This window comes from Bos grunniens, chromosome 6 (assembly GCF_055505025.1).
Source record: "Bos grunniens cultivar Pamir isolate PY7600 chromosome 6, Bosgru_T2T1.0, whole genome shotgun sequence".
Classification (NCBI taxonomy): domain Eukaryota; kingdom Metazoa; phylum Chordata; class Mammalia; order Artiodactyla; family Bovidae; genus Bos; species Bos grunniens.
This window is the reverse complement of record NC_141170.1, coordinates 7,573,832-7,594,994: the sequence shown is the minus strand read 5'-3', so window position 1 is coordinate 7,594,994 and position 21,163 is coordinate 7,573,832.

Below are 21,163 nucleotides of genomic sequence, written 5' to 3'. Positions count from 1 at the left end.
AGATCTGATTCTGCAGAATTACTGAGAATCAATGCACAGCTAGTAGGTACTTACATTCCGCAAGGAGCCAAACCTGTCTTGCTCAGCAGAGGTGCTGGAAGCTTCTTCTAATATCACCTGCAAGTTTACTGGAAGGTATGTCTGCCACTGGATACCTCTGATGGGGCAAATGGAGTAGTCTGATGTTCACATGGCCAATGAAAATCAATTATCAATGGAGTGAGTTTTTATACGATTTTAGAGGATCACACTTAAAAACTGCTTGGATACGAATATTTAAGTAAGCCTCAATTTTTAAAACTCTGTTAACTAGAAAATTTATGCTAGTAGACTTTTAGGAAAGAAGCAGAAAAACCACAAGAAAACTTGCTGAAGTCAGGGATTATCTCCAAAAAGTTTTTTTTGAAAAGTCTAGGCTAATCACATAAATAGTTACTCATAATATTCTAGGCTTTTACCATTTGAAGATACTTCGCTCACAGATGCTTGAGTTCAGGTAAGCAGGCACCTTTATTTTTATCCCCTTTTGACAGATGCTAAAGTTGAAGGATAGAGGGGTCGAGCCAATTTCCAAAGGTAAAACAATGCAAATTCGACAGCCAACCTGTAGTACGTAGTCATTGTTAGTTCCTCCCTTCTCCCTCCTCTTGGAGCACATTGCAAATTCCATATGTACTACAGTGTAATTCCAGAGCCAGGATCAGTGTGCGTATGTTCACACATTCATGATAAAAAGCACGAGGAAGCCCTTGGCCATCAGTGAAATATGTATTCACACTCACTGTCTCCCTCTCCACCCCACCTCCACCCCAGGAGTATACCTCCTTTATTTCTTATTTGAGCACTTCCCCAAACCTGAAATCTGTGAGGCAGCCCATGCTCTGCCTTCTTCTTGCCTTTGACATCCTGTTAGTCATTGAATCCTACTCACGACACATCCTAATAATCTCTGCTCACTCTCCTTTCTCCCCTCCATCACTGAACTGTCTCCAGTGATCTAACACAATCCCATCTAATGCTGTAGGATAGTGTGACTTTGCTCTCAGCCCACTCTATTCTACCCTCCAGGATGGTTCCCACAGTGAGTCTGTAAGGGACAGATCTGATTACAGAATCAGATCTGCACCAAGTTACCCAATCTCTGCAACTGCCTGAAGCATCTACAGTCTTTAGTCTGGTACATAAGACCCACCATCGGCTGTTCTCTACCTCACCTCCTCCAGCTCCTGGTGGCATAAGATGTTCTCTGATGCAAGGCCACATCACTGCAATCTCTGCCTCCAATGCCATGTGACCTATTCCTTTTCTGTATCTTCCATCTCTATGTCTCTCATAAAGACATTTTTCACTGGATCCCATCTTTTTTCCAAAACTCCACAGGCCATTGGGCTTCCCTCGTAGCTCAGACAGTAAAATGTCTGCCAGCAATGTGGGAGACCTGGGTTCGATTTCCGGGTCAGGAATATCCCCTGGAGAAGGAAATGGCAACCAATTCCAGTACTCTTGCCTGGAAAATTCCACAGATGGAGGAGACTGGTAGGCTACAGTCCATGGGATCACAAAGAGTTGGACATGACAGAACAACTTCACTGGCACCACAGGCCATGTCTAACTATTACAATACCCTAAAGGTGCTTTGGCCACCTGACGAGAAGAGCTGACTCATTTGAAAAGACCCTGATGCTGGGAAAGATTGAAGGCGAGAGGAGAAGGGGAATGACAGAGGATGAGATGGTTGGATGGCATCACTGACTCAATGGACATGAGTTTGAGTAAGCTCTGGGAGTTAGTGATGGACAGGGAAGCCTGCATGCTGCAGTCCATGGGGTCACAAAGAGTTGGACATGGCTGAGAGACTGAACTGAAACTGAAAGGTGCTTTGAGCTTTTCCATTGTTTTTGTTTGGAAAACTTCTTGATGTTGTTTAGTCACTAAACTAAGCCATGTCTGATTCTTTGTGACCCCGTGGACTGTAACCCACCAGGCTTATTTGTCCGTGGGACTTTCCAGGCAAGAATCTTGGACTGGGTTGCCATTTCCTTCTCAAGAAGATCTTCCTGACTCAGGGATCAAACCCATGTCTCCTGCATTAGCAGGAGGATTCTTTATCACTGACCTACCTGGGAATCTCCTAGGAAAACCTACCCCACTTTATAATCTAGAGAAGTATCTTCATCATCAAAAGCAGCCCAATATCTACTGTCTCTTCTAGGATGACTTCCCTGATAATCATTCCCCCAAAGTTGGGAACATGTAACTTTTGCATGTACCCTCGTATGCTCCTATAGCCCTTTATATTTGCACCATGTTTTCAAAGAACATTTTGGAGTATAATATAACTGGTAGTTTATCTCTGTGAAGACAGAGTTATAAGATACAATATTCTACTAAGGTTGAAAGCAAGTTCTAAAGCTGCCTGAGTTAGTGTCATATAATATCATCTACTAGATATGGGACCTTAGGTAAGTTTAATTGACCCTTTAATGCCTTGATTTCCCTTGAGAAAACCGTAACTGAAAAAGATGCATGCACCCCAATGTTCATAGCAGCACTGTTTACAATAGCCAGGACATGAAAGCAACCTAGATGTCCATCAGCAGATGAATGGGTAAAGAAGTTGTGATATGTATATACTAAGGAATATTATTCAGTCATAAAAAGGAGCGCACTGGAGTCAGTTCTAGCGTGGTGGATAAACCTAGAGCCTGTCATACAGAGTGAAGTAAGTCAGAAAGAGAAAAATGAGGTTCAAGTATTAATACCTATGTATGGAATCTAGAAAAAATGATATCAATGAATCTATTTATAGAGCAGGAATAGAGGTGCAAACATAGAGAACAGACTTTGGCCACAGTGTGGGAAGGAGAGGATGGGACGAATTGAAAGAGTAAAGCTCACATTGCTGTTGCTGCTAAGTCACTTCAGTCGTGTCCGACTCTCTGTGACCCCATAGACGGCAGCCCACCAGGCTCCCCCATCCCTGGGATTCTCCAGGCAAGAACACTGGAGTGGGTTGCCATTTCCTTCTCCAATGCGTGAAAGTGAAAAGTGAAAATGAAGTCGCTCAGTCGTGTCCGACTCTTAACAACCCTATGGACTGCAGGCCACCAGGCTCCTCTGTCCATGGGATTTTCCAGGCAAGAGTACTGGAGTGGGGTGCCATCGCCTTCTCCAAAGCTGACACTACCATGTATAAAATAGATGGCCAGTGGGAAGCCACTCTATGGGCACAGAGAGCTCGGCGCAGTGCTCTGTGACAACCTAGAGGGGTGGGATGAAGAGGGTTAGGGAGGAGGCTCAGGCTGGAGGGGACATATTTGTACTTGCGGCTGATTCGCATTGTTGTTTGGCAGAAGTCAATTCAATATTGTAAAACAATTATCTTCCAACTAAAAAAAATTTTTTAAAGGAGCTATCTTCACATAGGCTATTTATCTTTCTTTCTTAAGGACATTAAACATTTTATGCTTAAAAATATTATGTTGGTTTCTTCCACCTGCTGTGACAACACATTACCACAAACTCAGTGACTTTAAACAACAGGGCTTTATTTATTCCCTTCCAGTTCTGAAGGCCTGCTGTCTGATATTAAGGTGCCGGTAGGGTTGTACTCCCTCTGAAGCTGAATGATCTGTTCTTTGCCTCCCTGGCTCCTGGTGGTACAGGGTGTTCCCTGGCCCATGGCCACATCACTCTGCCTCCAATGCCATGGGATTTTTCCTCTTCTATGTCTTCCCTCTGTGTGTCTCTTTTAAGGACATTTTTCATTGGATTTAGGGTCCATCTTGATAATCCAGATGATATCATCAACTCAAGATCCTTAACTCAATTACATCTATAAAGACCTTTTTTTCAAATAAGTTCACATTCATGGGCTCCAGGAATTAGGACATGGACATATCTTTTGGGGGACCACCATTCAACACACCACAAGTCTAGCTTTTATATTTCTTGGGAATCTTGAATGAAATTATGCATGCAAAGCTCTCAGAACAGTACCCGACAGGGAATAGATTTTCAATAGCTATGATGATAATAATGAAGATGATGAGTTATGGTGATTATCTCAGAAGCTGGTATATACATAATCATTCATACTTGGTTTCTTTTTTTTTTTAATGTGTTTCTTAGATCAAAAAAAGTTAACTAGTATACTTAAGACATATTGCTAACACCAAGGATTTATATGGACTTCTCAGGTGGTGATAGCGGTAAAGAATCTGCCTGCCAATGCAGGAAGATATTGCAGGAAGAAATGCAGGTTCAATCCCTGAGTCGGAGAGACCCCCTGGAGAAGGAAATGGCAACCCACTCCAGTATTCTTCCCTGGAGAATCCCATGGACAGAAGGGCCTGGCAGGCTACAGTCCATGGGGCTGCAAAGAGTCAGATGTGACAGAGTGGCTGAGTACAAGGGTTTATACAGGTTTTTCTGGTTAATTTTCACTTCAACAACAAAAAATGCAGTTCACCAGAATTCTCCTCCACCATCACACATGAACCTTGACAGTGCATCCAGTAGTAGCTATTTCCCCAAAGGAGTTTATACATGCCAAAGGCATGGAGGTCTTTACTATTTGCCAGCACCCAAAAATGAATGACTTTATGGGAAATGAAGTTGGAGAGATCAAGTGTGTTTGACTGTGGACTTGGAGAGGCTAGGAAAGCAACTATCAAATAATCACCTAGCAAGAAGACAGATATAAGGTTACCAAGGCTGGCAAAGAGACAACCTTCCCCAGGTCACTCCTTGAGTTGGTGACAAAGCAGAGACTAGGACCCAGGTCTCCTTATTCACCCCACTGTTATTCTCACCAATGATCTGCCTCATGTTGTTGACACTACTTAGAGCAAGAAATTAATATAAATAGTAAGATCCGCTATTTAAAAGGATGAAGAAGGTCAAGCACTTTAGCACAGGCTTATCGTCATAAGCTTTTGATATTCTACTCCAATAGACTCATATAACGGTATAGGTAACAGCCATATAAACTTATCAGCTCAGCTGCTCAGTTGTGTCCGACTCTTTGCAACCCCATGGACTGCAGCACACCAGGCTTCCCTGTCCCTCACCAACTCCCAGCACCTGCTCAGACTCATGTCCATTGAGTCGGTGATACCATCCAACCATCTCATCCTCTGTATATTTCATTTTCATTTGGTAATAGCGACATAGAAAAGTCATGCAGTGTATTCCAGCCACTTCATTTTGACACCAAAGGCCCTCTATGACTTTCCTTGATAATATAATCACCTTCTGTTCCCCTTCATATACCTACCTCTCCATTAAATGTGTCAACTCCATACCTATTCCATCCTTTTCCAGCCCACGTGTTGTCCCAGCTCTTGTTCTTTGTGTCCTGAACACCTTCTTCTCCATGTCTACATCTCCAAGTCCTGCCATCCTTGAAAGACTCAGTTTAAACAGAACAGGATCCAAAAAGCCTTTTCTTTTGCTTCTGCCTGCATGTGACATTTCTTGTTTCTGAACCCCCATTTCCTATTTTTTTACACCACTCTTAAAGCATTAGTCATTTCCTGATTTATATTTTTGTAGCTTCCTCTTAATCTGTTAAGATCTCAGAGATATCTGTAAAATAAGAATTAAACAAATAATATTTATCTTAGAGTGTATTATACACTGTAAACTCCCTCTTACCCAAGGACTTTCTGAGAAAGATTCATGGTGTTCCTGATACCATGACCACAGTATAAATGGACCAGGATGGGAATCCAGTTCCAGGCCAGCCAATCCCTAGACTGACCAGTAACTCACAGGATCCAATTTAAAAATTTTTAAGATTTGAGGAGCCAGGTGACACTGTGTCAATAGCTTGAAGTCAACCAGAGTGGAAATATCTGCACCATAGAAATTGGCAAACACTACGAATCAGAATTTTCCCCTACCCCAACCCCCTACAGATAGCCAGTTATCAAATATTTATCAGCACACCACTAATGCTAAGGAACTGAATCTTCTCCCTCGGCAGTTTGAGGGAGAGACCTATAGAAAGAGGCAGTGGTCCTTAACAGAGACAAAAGCAGAATAACTTAGAAGAGACAGCTGTAAGCAGGAAATTGAGACAGCAAAAGCTAGGAGGTAGCAAGGGCCACAAGGTGGAGAGACAGGATAGAAAGAAATTAATCCGTCATGGCAGGTTCGGTGAAGTTGTTATGATGACCAATTCTTGAAGTAGGAAAAACAGGTGCCCCCATCTTGGGTTGATGCTAATCCTGGTTCCTAGAGTCTCTGGCTAGATCTCATGTGATCTTTCCTAAATCCTTTTGCTCTGTGAGGCTGGCTCTGCAGTGATTCCTGTTTTTCCCTTACTTCCCTGTCTCTCCTGAAAGACAGATCCTTATCACCGAGGACAAGTGGCCCAAAGAGGGACCGTGATGCTTCACAGCTCATAAAGGACTTTCACATCCATCCTCAAAAGTCAACCTTCCAACAGCTCTGCTGGTTACACAGACCATCAGCTGCTGTAGGTACCAGCCAGCCCATGAGACTAGAAGTTGAGGCTCAGAGAGTGTCTGGGACTTGCCCAAGGACATGCGGCTAGAGAACAGTAGAGGCAAAACATAAACCCATGGCTTCTGGTGTCAGGATCGAGGCTCTGTTCACTTCGGGCCTACATGAGCTGTACAGGTCCAGATAAGTGATGCTCTGACGTTCTGACCACCCAGATTACACTCTGAACAACAAGCTTAGTCAACAATTAGAAGTAGCACAGAGGAAAAGTAAGAGAGGAGACAGGAAGAAAGAGAGAAAACGTGATTTGAAAGTTCAGATGCCATATACAGATAACATGGTATAAAGGTAAACATGGGATTTCCCTGGTAACTCAGCAGTAAAGAATCTGCCTTCCAATGTAGGAGGCACTGGTTCAACCCCTGGGTTGGGAAGAATCCCTAGAGAAGGAAATGGCAACCTACTTTGGTATTCTTGCTGGAACATTCCATGGACAGAGGAGCCTAGGGGGCTACAACCCATGGGTTGCAGAACAGTTGAACATGGCTTAACAGCTAAACAATAACAACAAAGGTGAACACACATATATGCACATACAACATGCAATATCAGATTCCCAGGTGGCTCAGTGGTGAAAAGCCACCTGCCAGTTCAGGAGGTTCAGGTTCAATCCCTGGGCCATGGAGATCCTTTGGAGGAGGAAACAGCAACCCACTCCAGTATTTCTTGCCTAGTAAATTCCATGAAAAGAGGGTCCTGGCAGGCTACAGTCCGTGGGGGTCTCAAAGAGTCGGACACAACTAAACAACTGAGCACATACACACATGTAACATCACATAGATTATAGTTTACGTATATTCTGGAGCATCAGACACACCTGAATTAAAGTCTTAGCTCCCTATTCATTGGTCCTGAGAACTTGGGCAAGTCATTACCCCTATGAAACTTCGTTCACAAAGTAGATATTAAATTTCTTTATCTACTTCATAAGATTCTGATGAAGCTTAAAGAGAAAGTGGATGCAAACCATTTGGCACAAAGTTTGCCATGAAGTACATATTTGATATATTTGGTATATATTTGCTATTTTTTATGTAAAATAATAAACATAACTAATAATTTGAATTTATCTGTATTAATATTTAATTGATTTTAATGAATCTTGAAATTTGTGAAAGGCACTGGCTGCTAATTAAATGACTGCTATACATAAATCAGTGGTGTTTTAGACATGCACACAGTCTGCTCTACAAAACACACACACACACAGGAAGACACACAAGGCTCAAAATTAAATGTCTTTAAATAAAACATAAAGCAAAAACATCTGCTGCTGGAACCTGGTCTCTGGGCAGATTTGATTTTTGAAAATGACAAAGAGGCCAAATTGTGCTTCGATTCCTGGGCTGTGAGAGAGTGGGACAGTGATTGCTTCCCTGGAGCTGACAGCCTGCTGGAGGGAAAGATGCAGATGCTTAAACAAAGGACATTGTATGCTGGACACACAGCACTCTGGGACCCTGGGCCAGCAGGGAATTCTGTAGCCACATCGTAAACAGTGTTGCTGAATTTCCTTCCATTTTCTGAAATAGCAACCACCACAAATGAGATGCCCTAACAGAGCCGTGAATGTGAAAAGAGCAAATTCATTAGGCTGCTGGAGGATAACACTCCTTGCTACTGGCAGAGAAATCACCTATATTTCCAGAGGCCTCGGGATGTGGCCTTATCATTTCCTAATAGAGCCTCTGCTAATATATTACAGACCGAGACCAGTTCCTCCTGGGAGATGAGTTTCTGTGGCCGTGACCTAGAAATTAGACTCAGGATGTCTGTCGGAGGTCTTCTTCAATGTAATTCAAATATAATTTTTTAAAATATAATTTTAAAGTCAGTAAAATCAAACAAACAAAAAGACCCACGTAATATAGAGACAAGAATATCCACCAACAAACCCATCCCCCTAACATAATTACCACCTTTTACGTAAAGGCTTTCCAGCCCTTCTTTCTCACGTGGTTGCTCTCACAGAATTGAATTGAGAGCATCCACATGATTTTGCAACGTGAATTTCTGGGAACTGGGCTGGGGTTCCTTGAGGGTAAGTGATTTAAAGGGTGGCCATCTATTCCACTCACCTGCCAGGGGTTCAAGCAGAAAGTACTCCTAGGAGGAGATTCGAGGAGAGGAGTATGAGTTCCCGTTGGGACGGGACTGTCACAGGAGTGAGAATGAGAATCTGCTTCTTTGTCTCAGCCCAGCTTACCTTTGCCACGTTCCCACCTCACTTTCTCCCTCATGCCCAGTGCTCCTGGCCTAGAGGACTGATTCCAATTTTCTGACCACTTCTCATGGCGATCAGAAAGGGAAAAAGTGCAAGCAGTGACAGATTTTATTTTCCTGAGCTCCAAAATTACTGTGGACGGTGACTGCAGCCATGAAGTTAAAAGATGCTTGCTCCTTGGAAGAAATGCTATAACAAATGTAGACAGCATATTAAAAAGCAGAGATGTCACTTTGCCAACAAAGGTCCGTGCAGTCAAAGCTATGGTTTTTCCAGTAGTCATGTATGGATGTGAGAGCTGGAACAGAAAGAAGGCTGAGGGCCAAAGAATTGATGCTTTCGAATTGTGGTGCTAGAGGAAAAGATCCTGATACCAGGAAAGATTGAGGGCAGGAGGAGAAGGGGATGACAGAGGATGAGATGGTTGGATGGTATCACTGCACATGAGTTTGAGCAAACTCTAGGAGATAGTGAAGGACAGGGAACGCTGGCATGCTGCAGTCCATGGGGTCACAAAGAGTTGAACATGACTGAGCAACTGAACAACAACGACAAAGCTTTCTATTATTTTATATATATTTTATTAATTTCATTTTATTTATTTTCACTAAGTGATGGTGTTACATGTGTTAATTTATTATAGCAGGAGATGACCAATGTTGAAACCTCACCGTGATGATAAAATCCCAACATTAGCAAAGAGGCAACTTTATAGTGAAATTAGGTACTTGATATTAATATTGCTTTATGTATCAGCCCTGGGATTTCTTTGGAAGGAATGATGCTAAAGCTGAAACTCCAGTACTTTGGCCACCTCATGCGAAGAGTTGACTCATTGGAAAAGACTCTGATGCTGGGAGGGATTGGGGGCAGGAGGAGAAGGGGATGACAGAGGATGAGATGGCTGGATGGCATCACTGACTCGATGGACGTGAGTCTGAGTGAACTGCGGGAGTTGGTGATGGACAGGGAGGCTTGGCGTGCTGCGATTCATGGGGTCGAAAAGAGTCAGACACGACTGAGCGACTGATCTGATCTGATCTGATCTGATGTGTGCTCAACTGTGTCCGACTCTTTGTGGTCCTATGCACTGCAGCCCACCAGGCTCCTCTGTCCATGGGATTTTTCCAGGCAGGAATACAGGAGTGGGTTGCCATTTCCTTCTTTAGGGAATCTTCCTGACCCAGAAATTAAATCTGTGTCTCCTGCTTTAGCAGGCAGATTCTTTACCATTGAGTCATCTGGGAAGACAATGTTGCCACAGTTGCTTCTCTCTTTGTGAACTTTCGCCTATCATAATTTTCTAATCTTTTACTTTTCATTTTTTACTTGATATTTTTAGAAGCATGCACTGTAATACATTGCACGCGTGTGTGCTCGGTCCCTTCAGTGATGTCCGATTCTTTGCAACCCTATAGACCCTTGTATCCATGGGATTCTCCAGGCAAGAATACTGGAGTGGGTTGCCATGCCTTCCTCCAGGGGAATCTTCCAGATCCAGGGACGGAGCCCGAGTCTCCTGCATTGCCAGGAGGATTCTTTACCGCTGAACCACAGAGAAGCTCCATTATAATACATTCAGCTCATTTCAGTCACTCAGTAGTGTCCAACTCTTTGCGACCACATGGACTACAGCATGCCAGGCTTCCCTGTATAACACATTAAGTTGTATTTAAAAGAAAAGAAACTCAGACTCTGTCCTTTAACAGAGGCATTTAACCTGTTTACATTTTTGTGATTACCAGCATATTTGGCCCTTATGAATTTCATTGAATCAATGTAAATTTCCTGTAAGGATAGCTGAACGATTGAAATAGTTTAGGGAGTGCAAAAGCTCCTTTTCAAGACAGCTGAAGTCCTTTGGGACTTTAAACTTCCAGTGTTCATTTGAACATATGGATGCTGACACTGCCCTGATTATTCCCTAAAGTGGTACCTAGTCAAGAAACAGGGTCCCACTGAATCAGAGCCAAGGAGGCTTCCCTTCATGTATTTGCAAGCTGCTTCTCTCTTTGATCTTAAAAAAAACTCTATTTATTTATTTTTTGGCTGCACTGCATGGCATGTGGGACCTTAGTTTCCCAGACCAGTGTTCAAACCTGCACACCCTGCATTGGAAGTGCAGAGCCTTAACCACTGGACCTCGTGGGAAGTCCCCAAGCTGCTTCCCTCTTTGCGTCTGCATTTGTCCTGCTTTGCTACTGAAACTGTCTTTTCAAACTCCTGGTTGAGGAAATGACTGCCTGAGTGATACTATTTTTGTGTTACTTTCTAAGACCCAATTATCTCTGTGATACCCGGTAGTAGCAATTTACTTTCCCTTCCATCCATCCATCCACCCATCCAACAAATGTTTACCATCATGCTTCATCCACCAGCTCTTGTTCTGGGTACTATTATAATTTAAGTGTACATGAAAACTATTTTGAAGGTCTAGAAAAATTCTACCCTTGAGGAGTACCCAGGACTTTTCTATGGACAGCCTCAGCTCTGCAGACCACAGCTTGGGTTTATTCTGGCCCTTTTCTCTGAGCACAGGACTGTGACCTGTGTTGCCGTAGCTGACCACTATTCTTGGCCTTAGCTCCATGTAATTTTGCTCCACTGCAATAGTCCAGGGCCTTGGAGTCCCTCAGAGAGCTCCTAGTGGGGCTTTTCACATCTCCTCCTCTCACTCCTTCTTGGCATCATGTGTCTAGCAGTGAGAACTGATGTTGGTTGTCTCCACTCTGAGCCTCAGGACATTTCATCATGACTATCACGGTTGCATTTTCTCAAGTTGATGGTTTCTTTTCTTCAGTGATGGCCCTTTTAAAAACTGACCCCATTAAAAAGAATACATTTGAATCAGTTCTAATGAGGCGAATGAAACTGGAGCCTATTATACAGAGTGAAGTAAGCCAGAAAGAAAAACACCAATACAGTATACTAACGCATATATATGGAATTTAGAAAGATAGTAATGATAACCCTGTATGCGAGACAGCAAAAGAGACACAGATGTATAGAACAGTCTTTTGGACTCTGTGGGAGAGGGAGAGGGGGGGATGATTTGGGAGAATGGCATTGAAACATGTACAATATCATATAAGAAACGAATTGCCAGTCCAGGTTCGATGAGGATACAGGATGCTTGGGGCTGGTGCACAGGGATGACCCAGAGGGATGGTATGGGGAGGGAGGTGGAAGGGAGGGTTCAAGATGGGGAGCACATGTACATCCATGGTGGATTCATGTTGATGTATGGCAAAACCAATACAATATTGTAATTAGCCTCCAATTAAAAGAAATAAATTTAAATTTAAAAAAATAAATAAATAAACTAAAATTTTAAAAAATAAAAACTGACCCCAGCCCGGAAGGCCATTTGGAGCTGTGAGAAAGGAGCATCCTGTCTGAATGGATGGGTCCTCCTGCAAGCCCTAGAGTGGCTTCACCCCAGACCTACTGCTGCTGACTTAAAAAATAGTCATAACCTAAAAGTTAAGAGTTATGTTTTACTCAGTGGAAATTTTTAGGATTCATGCCCGGGAGATAGCATCTCCAGTGACCCCGAGAGAGCTGTTTCCAAGGAGGCAAGGAGAGAAACCAGGTTATACAGAAGTTTTGCAACAAAAGGTAGGTAAGTCTGAATATCCCAAAATTATTGCTAATTAAGGAGAACCAGATATCCCAAGTTAAGGAATTTAACACTTTTCTATGTATGGAAGATACAAGAGTCTGAGCTCACTGAAATCATTCCTTTCATGTGCATCTCAGCTCTCTGGGACCAGTTTCCTGTGTTTTTCACATCCTGAGCTTCCTTGAGGCTCACCATAGGGAGTGGCTGCAGTCTGGTAGCTGCTGGGTGGCAGGTATTTGTCTCCTTTTTGAGTGCCCTTAGGGTTCAAATGGGCTTCTCTGGTGGCTCAGATTATAAAGAATCTGCCTGCAATGTGGGAGACCCAGGTTCTATCCCTGGGTTGGGAAGATCCCCTAGAGTAGGAAATGGCAACCCACTCCAGCATTCTTGCCTGTAAAATCCCATGTATAGAAGAGCCAAGCGGGCTACAGTCCATGGGGTCACAAAAAGTCAGACATGACAGAGTGACACACACTTCACTTTAGGGCTCAGAAACTCACAATGGAGGGCTGTAATTGCTGATGACTGTGATATCCTTGTTTATTCAGTCCTTTCAATGATTATTCAGGGTTGATTTCCTTTAAGATTGACTGGTTTGATCTCCTTGCTTTCCAAGTGACTCTCAAGAGTCTTCTCCAACACCACAGTTCAAAAGCATCATTTCTTTGGTGCTCAGCCTTGTTTATGGTCTAACTCTCACATCCGTACATGACTACTGGAAAAAGCATAGCTTTGACTATATGGACATTTGTTCTCAAAGTGATGTCTCTGCTTTTCAATACACTGTCTAGAAAACACATATACCCTGCATGTTTAGTGAATAAAATCTTACAAGATATAGGTTCCATGTAGTGACAGTAAATAGAAGGGTTGGTGCTCCACGGAGAAATGTATGAGCACCCCAACCTAATCTAAGCTTCTCAGAGGACTGAAGCTCCCAGAATGCCTGGGATCTGTCCGTAGACACTCCCCCGGGCTGTTTAACTCCAACACTCAATTCTTTTGTACGCAATCAGTTCTGTCCCACAAAATGAAAGCCTGTTACAAAATACTGAGTGTCTGAGACCCTGCAGCCTTGCTGCTTGGCCCTAGACCCACCAGCCTGACCATGTGAAGTCTGCCTTTCCAAGCCTGCAGTGAAACAGTAGACACCTCTCAAATACCACTGGAGCCCCCCAAACTGTAAGCTCAAACAGATTCCTATGTTCCAGTCTGGAGGCCAAATTCCTTCTTTGGGAAAACTCACTCTTTGCTCAGAAGGGCACTGGTCAGCATAGCTTAGCCACATTGACTCATAAAATTATCCTTCCCAGCCACAGTTCTATCAGTATTCAGAAAACTCCCAAGGCAGAAGAAAGAAAAAAAACTCTTAGAGATGTCAGCTCCTTCGGCCTCCTTTCCCGAATCTGGCAAGGGAGAAAGATCACATTCTGTGTGAGAGAATCACCAGTTTTTAAAATGCTGACAAGGTTCAAATTAGCCCCAAGTGTCCTATGGTGACTAATACACAGGGCAGGGCTCCCTAGGTGCCACCTTCTCAGCACATTTCTGCACCCCAGGTCCAATCTACTTGCCCATGAGTCCTGAACCTTGTGGGGAGGGGAAGACTTAACTACACACAATGAAAAGGAGCTCTTTATCATTAGCTCCGACTCTTGCCCCAGCTTGCCACTCCTAGCTGGACTGCGCCAGATGGATTCCATTGCCAAGTTGTCATAAATGTCTTCCCAGCCCCAAGCCATGTGCCCTTTCTGCTTAGCTGTGTCTGGTGTCATGGGAAAGCTCACACACACCCCTTCCCTCTGTGGGCCAAGGGGAAGCACCCACAAGGTGGTGGGAAGCCCTGGCTCAGAGTCCACACACACACGAGGCCTGGCATTGATGGAGGCCCTGGAGAGTTTGCTGGTTTGACTCATTGTCTCAGTCATGCCCAGGCCCGAGAAGTCAAGCTTTTCGTCTTATCATTTCTTTTCTTTTTTTTTTTTTAGCAAGGAATGTACTGTCTTCTGGGGCTTCCCAGGTGGCTCAGTGGTAAAGAATCTGCCTGTAGTGCAGGAGATGAGGGTTCAATTCCTGGGTTGGGATTGAAGACTCCCTGGAAACAGAAATAGCAACTCAGTCCAGTATTCTTGCCTGGAGAATTCCATGGACAGAGGAGCCTGGCAGGCTACAGTTCATGGGGCCGTAAAAGAGTCGGACACAGCTTGGCAACTGAATAACAACTAGTGTTGTCTTCTACAGGTGTGAAGCACCTTTCTGCTTTGGAGGAGACCTGCATCCACATAATAGAGGAGAATTGGAGTAGACTCACTGCTGGCTGCTCTATCCTTGGATCTCTCTTACCTGGGAAGCCAGGAAGGTTGGCAGTCACCCACAGAGTCCTTGTAAGGGTTACATGAGGTGCTGATCTTAAGTGCCTGGCTCCAGTGTGCATTGAACAGAGTGTCTTTCCTCTCCCCTGTTATCTATGGACTGCTCTTGTTACAACTCAGTTCCCCACATGCTGTCCCATTGGATCACTCATATTCCCATGAGACAGATGTCGATTTCCTGGCCAGCAGAAATGGGACTTGAGAGTTGGCATGTCATCCTCCTAGCTTTGGGACCATGGGTGGCGGCCCCACAGTGTTCCCCAGTCTGTCCATGAGCAACCTCGAGCCTTTCTGTTTCACAACATATCAGGGAAAACAGGTGTCTGAGGAAATAACAGCCCACAGGGAAGGGCCAGCCAGCTTGAGCCTTGTGGGCCTCTGTGGCAATTCTTAGGCTACAAGTGGGCCAGACAGAGGAAGGAGCTGGGATTGGTAAGTGTGTGGGAAGCTGAGGGGAGAAAGAATGAGGATCCAAGCCCCACAGTCCAGGCGGAGAAAGAAAAGACCACCTTGCATGTGCCAAACAGCCATCTGAGATTCTAGAAGCACTGGTAAAAGACAGGTCATCACCCAGTGAGAGAAAGATTAGGAGAAAGGCAGGCCCTCAGCTCCAGCTGCTATTTCAAGGCTACTGTCACCTCTAACCCAGAATACTGCAACAGTCTTTCAACTGGTCTCTTGCTTCTGACTTTGACTCCGTCAGGTGAGACTAGGCTCCACATAGCAGCCAGAGAGCCCGTAAAGGCATGAGTCAGCTTATGTCACTTTTTTTGCTCAAAACCCTGCAGTGACTCCCATCTCAGAGCAAAACCAAACTCCTCATAAGGCCTTGCAATGACCTCTGTGGTCACTACAATCTGCCTTCCATCCCTGACCTCCCCTAATACTACTTCCCCATGGGCTTGTTATCGTTAATCACTAACTCATGTTTGACTCTTTTTTGACCCCATGGACTGTAGCCCACCAGGCTCCTCTGTCCACGGGGTCTCCTAGGCAAGAATACTGGGGTGGATTGCTGTTTCCTACTCTGGGGGATCGTCTAGACTCAGGGGTTGAACAGGCATCTCCTGCATTGCAGGTGAATTCATTACCACTGAGTCACCAGGGAAGCCTTCCCCACAGGCTTACTCTGCTCCAATCAAACCAGCCTCTTGGCCTGTCCACACACACACTAGGCCCACATCCACTGTCCTTTCCACTGGCTGTTGCTCGACTCGGAAGACTTTTTCCCTGAAGATCTACTTAGTTATTCCATGACTCAAATCTTGTATCAACCTTGCTCAAATCTCCTATTCTCCGGGAGGATTACCCTGCCAGTCTACTTCCTACTACAAACTGCCCTCAGTCCCCACTGCCTTCATTTCCTTCTCTGTTCTTGCTCCTTTGTGTCTGCATTTTTTTTTAATTTTACTTAAAGATATCCTCTGCATTTCAGTACAAGAATGTCAGCCTCACAATGGTAGCAGACTTTCTTGTTTTTAAATATAAATTTATTTATTTTAATTGGAGGCTAATTACTTTATAGTATTGTATTGGTTTTGCCATACATCAACATGAATCTGCCATGGGTGTACACGTGTTCCCCATCCCGGAACCCCACCCACCTCCCTCCCCATACCATCCCTCTGTGTCATCCCAGTGCACCAGCCCCAAGCAAACTGTATCATGCATCGAACCTGGACTGGCGATTCGTTTCACATATGATATTACACATGTTTCAGTGCCATTCTCCCAAATCATCTCACCCTCGCCCTCTCCCACAGAGTCCAAAAGACTGTTCTATACATCTGTGTCTCTTTTGCTGTCTCGCATACAGGGTTATCATTCAGATCAGATCAGTCACTCAGTCGTGTCCGATTCTTTGCGACCCCATGAATCACAGCACGCCAGGCCTCCCTGTCCATCACCAACTCCCGGAGTTCACTGAGACTCACGTCCATCGATCTTTCTAAATTCCATATATATGCATTAGTATACTGTATTGGTGTTTTTCTTTCTGGCTTATTTCACTCTATATAATAGGCTCCAGTTTCATCCACCACATTAGAACTGATTCAAATGTATTCTTTTTAATGGCTGAGTAATACTCCATTGTGTATATATACCACAGCTTTCTTATCCGTTCATCTGCTGATGGACATCTAGGTTCCTTACATGTTCTGGCTATTATAAACAGTGCTGCGATGAAAACTGGGGTACCAGGAAGAAATTGAAAATCTTAACAGACCCATCACAAGCACAGAAATTGAAACTGTAATCAGAAATCTTCCAGCAAACCAAAGCCCAGGTCCAGATGGCTTCACAGCTGAATTCTACCAAAAATTTAGAGAAGAGCTAACACCTATCCTACTCAAACTCTTCCAGAAAATTTCAGAGGAAGGTAAACTTCCAAACTCATTCTATGAGGCCACCATTACCCTAATACCAAAACTTGACAAAGATCCCACAAAAAAAGAAAACTAAAGGCCAATATCACTGATGAACATAGATGCAAAAATCCTTAACAAAATTCTAGGAATCAGAATCCAACAACACATTAAAAAGATCATACATCATGAACAAGTGGGCTTTATCCCAGGGATGCAAAGATTCTTCAATATCCACAAATCAATCAAAGTAATACACCACATTAACAAATTGAAAATTAAAAGCCATATGATTATCTCAATAGATGCAGACAAAGCCTCTGACAAAATGCAATGTCCATTTATGATAAAAAAAAAAAAAACCTTCCAGAAAGCAGGAAGAGAAGGGACATACCTCAACATAATAAAAGCTATATATGGCAAACCCACAGCAAACATTATCCCCAATGGTGAAAAATTGAAAGCACTTCTCCTAAAGTCAGGAACAAGACAAGGGTGCCCACTTTCACCACTACTTTTCAACATAGTTTTGGAAGTTTTGGCCACAGCAATCAGAGCAAAAAAAGAAATAAAAGGAATCCAAATTGGAAAAGAAGAAGAAAACTCTCACTGTTTGCAGGTGACATGATCCTTTACAAAAAAAACCCTAAAGACTCCATCAGAAAATTACTAGAGCTAATCAATGAATATAGTAAAGTTGCAGGATATAAAATCAACACACAGAAATCCCTTGCATTCCTATACACTAATAATGAGAAAACAGAAAGAGAAATTAAGGAAACAATTCCATTCACCATTGCAAAGAAAAGAATAAAATACTTAGGAATATATCTACCTAAAGAAACTAAAGACCTATATATAGAAAACTATAAAACACTGGTGAAAGAAATCAAAGAGGACACTAATAGATGGAGAAATATACCGTGTTCAAGGATCAGAAGAATCAATATAGTGAAAATGAGTATTCTACCCAAAGCAATCTATAGATTCAATACAATCTCTATCAAACTCCCAACGGTATTTTTCACAGAGCTAGAACAAGTAATTTCACAATTTGTATAGATTTACAGAAAACCTTGAATAGCCAAAGCAATCTTGAGAAAGAAGAATGGAACTGAAGAAATCAACCTGCCTGACTTCAGGCTCTACTACAAAGCCACAGTCATCAAGACAGTCTGGTACTGGCACAAAGTCAGAAATATAGATAAATGGAACAAAATAGAAAGCCCAGAGATAAATCCATGCACCTATGGACACCTTATCTTTGACAAAGGAGGCAAGAATATACAATGGAGAAAAGACAATTTATTTAACAAGTGATGCTGAGAAAACTGGTCAATCACTTGTAAAAGAATGAAACTAGAACAATTTCTAACACCATAGACAAAAATAAACTCAAAATGGATTAAAGATCTAAACATAAGACCAGGTAGCAGACTTTCAATTTGCTCATGACTATACTCTAAGGTCTGGTAACCCACTCCAATACTCTTGCCTGGCAAATCCCATGGACAGAGGAGCCTGGTAGGCTGCAGTCCATGGGGTCACTAGGAGTCAGACATGACTGAGCAACTTCACTTTCACTTTTCACTTTGATGCATTGGAGAAGGAAATGGCAACCCACTCCAGTGTTCTTGCCTGGAGAATCCCAGGGACAGGGGAGCCTGGTCGGCTGCCGTCTCTGGGGTCGCATGGAGTCAGACATGACTGAAGCGACTTAGAAGCAGCAGCAGCAGCAGCAGCATACTCTAAGGTCTGAGAATAGACCTTGACAAACACTGGGTGTTTCGTAAACATTTTTGAAAAATGAATGAATAAATGAAAGAAAATGTACTTTGGAGCCAGTCAGACTTAGGGCTCAAATATACCACCATCTACCATAACCCACTGATCTTTGGAAGGTAGATTTAGCTTTCAGGGCTCAGTTTCCTCATCTGTAAAATGGGAATTGTAGTTTATACCTCATAAGATTGCTTTAGGGATTAACTAGAAGAACTTTACATAAAGTGACTGGCTATCAGTAAGAGCTAATTTTCTTTAAATATTTTCAGGAATTTTTCAGCACCAAAGTATCTGAAAGTGAAAGTTGCTCAGTCATGTCCAACTCTTTGTGACCTCATGAACTATACAATCCATGGAATTTTCCAGGCCAGAATACTGGAATGGGTAGCCTTTCCCTTCTCCAGGGGATCTTCTCAACTGAGGGATCGAATCCAGGTCTCCCACATTGAAGGCGGTTTCTTTACCAGCTGAGCCACAAAGGAAGCCCAAGAATACTGGAGTGGGTAGTTTACCACTTCTCCAGTGGTCTTCCCCACCCAGGAATTGAACCAGAATCTCCTGCATTGCAGGCAGATTCTTTACCAACTGAGCTCTGAGAGGTTGCTTATATCAAAATAATCAGGGATAAGTTTCAAAAATCAATAAAAACTTCTGAACACCAACCTGTACCAAGAACTCTGCTCGTCTAAGTGAATACGAATAGATAATAAAGCAGCTGTGCACTCAAGGAGCTCAGAGTCCTTGAGAGTCAGAGCCAACAGTTCAAAGCGTGAAATGTTCTCTTAGAAGCATTCAGAACGTGTTTCAAGAGGAAACAAAGCAGCATAAATTAGCTTTCTTAAAAGTATATTTTGAAATAACTTTAGATTGGCAAGATACTGCCAAATAATGCAGAAATCTCTGTACCCTATGTCCAGCTTCCTCCAGTGTTGATCTCTTCCACGTATGTCATGTTGGTTTGGTTTAGTCACTAAGTAGTTTCTGACTCTTGCAATGCCATGGACTATAGTCATCCAGCTCCTCTATCCAAGGGATTGTCCAAGCAAGAATACGGGAGTGGGTAGCCATTTCCTCCTCCAGATCTTCTCCACCAAGGGATCAAGCCCCAGTCTCCTGCATTGCAGGCAGACAGTTTACAGACTGAGCCACCAGAGAAGCCCCCATGTATCTTACATTCCTCATCAAAACCAAGAAATTGACGTTGATCAGTTGCAACTACAGAACTTATTCAGATTTCACCAGTTTTTACATACATTCTGTGTGTGTGTGTGTGTGTGTGTGTGTGTAGCTATGAGATTTTATCACATATATAGAGATTAACTGTTAAAGAAAACCAGAAAACATTTCACAAAAGTAACACAGTATCTTGTGTTTTTCCTGAGGTTGTGAATTTGATATTTCCATTTTACAGATAACATAATGAAATTCATAAAGCTAAGTGACTTGCCTAAGATGACATAATTCCTAAGTGGCAGAGCTGGTACCTGCAATTTTCTGACACTCAGCATGTATTGACATGAAAAACCTTAATGTTGGAAGTTAGGGTGCAATAGCATTAGGAGTTATCAAGGCTTTGTTTTCTGACTTATCTTGCCATAGAGACATTTGCAGCTATAGAATTGCTGTTTTGTAGGTATCAAATTGCTATTTTCTTTGATCTTGCCCCAATATCTGGGCTCTGGAGTATCTAGGATATAAAATGCAAAAAAAAAAAAGGCACTGATATTTCAGGATGACCTGAGTGAAGGATTCCCCAGGACTTTCCCACTCTTAGATGTGCCAGCCAGACTCACCTGTCTGGGCTGTCAGAATCCTATAGAGCAAAGAAAGCAAAAAGGTTTAAAACAAGGGCCATGGACAGAGGCTTAAACAGCCTGGGAGGAATCCTGCAGAAAGAAAGTAACTGTTGTCCTTTCCTCTGAAGCTCCTCTCTATTGCCCAGTTTGAAAGCAGCTGAGTCTGAACCTCAGCCAAGAGATAAAGGGCTTTTTTTTTGGCTAAAAGAAGTAACTGTGATCACGGTGGGCCAAAATAGGAGGGAAGTATTAAGACTTGAAAGGGTAACAGAGCTACCAAGTGTCAGAATCAGTGCTTTAGGATACGCATTAATTCTGCAAGGAGTCATGCAGTACATGCATCAGGCATGCATACGTGATTATGAGACAACTCCAGGTCTTTCAGGGAACTCCCAAACTAGTAGAAGACTTGCTCATTTTGCTCACTGTTTTTTGGAAAAAATCTCTGACTCTTTCAGAATATAATTTAG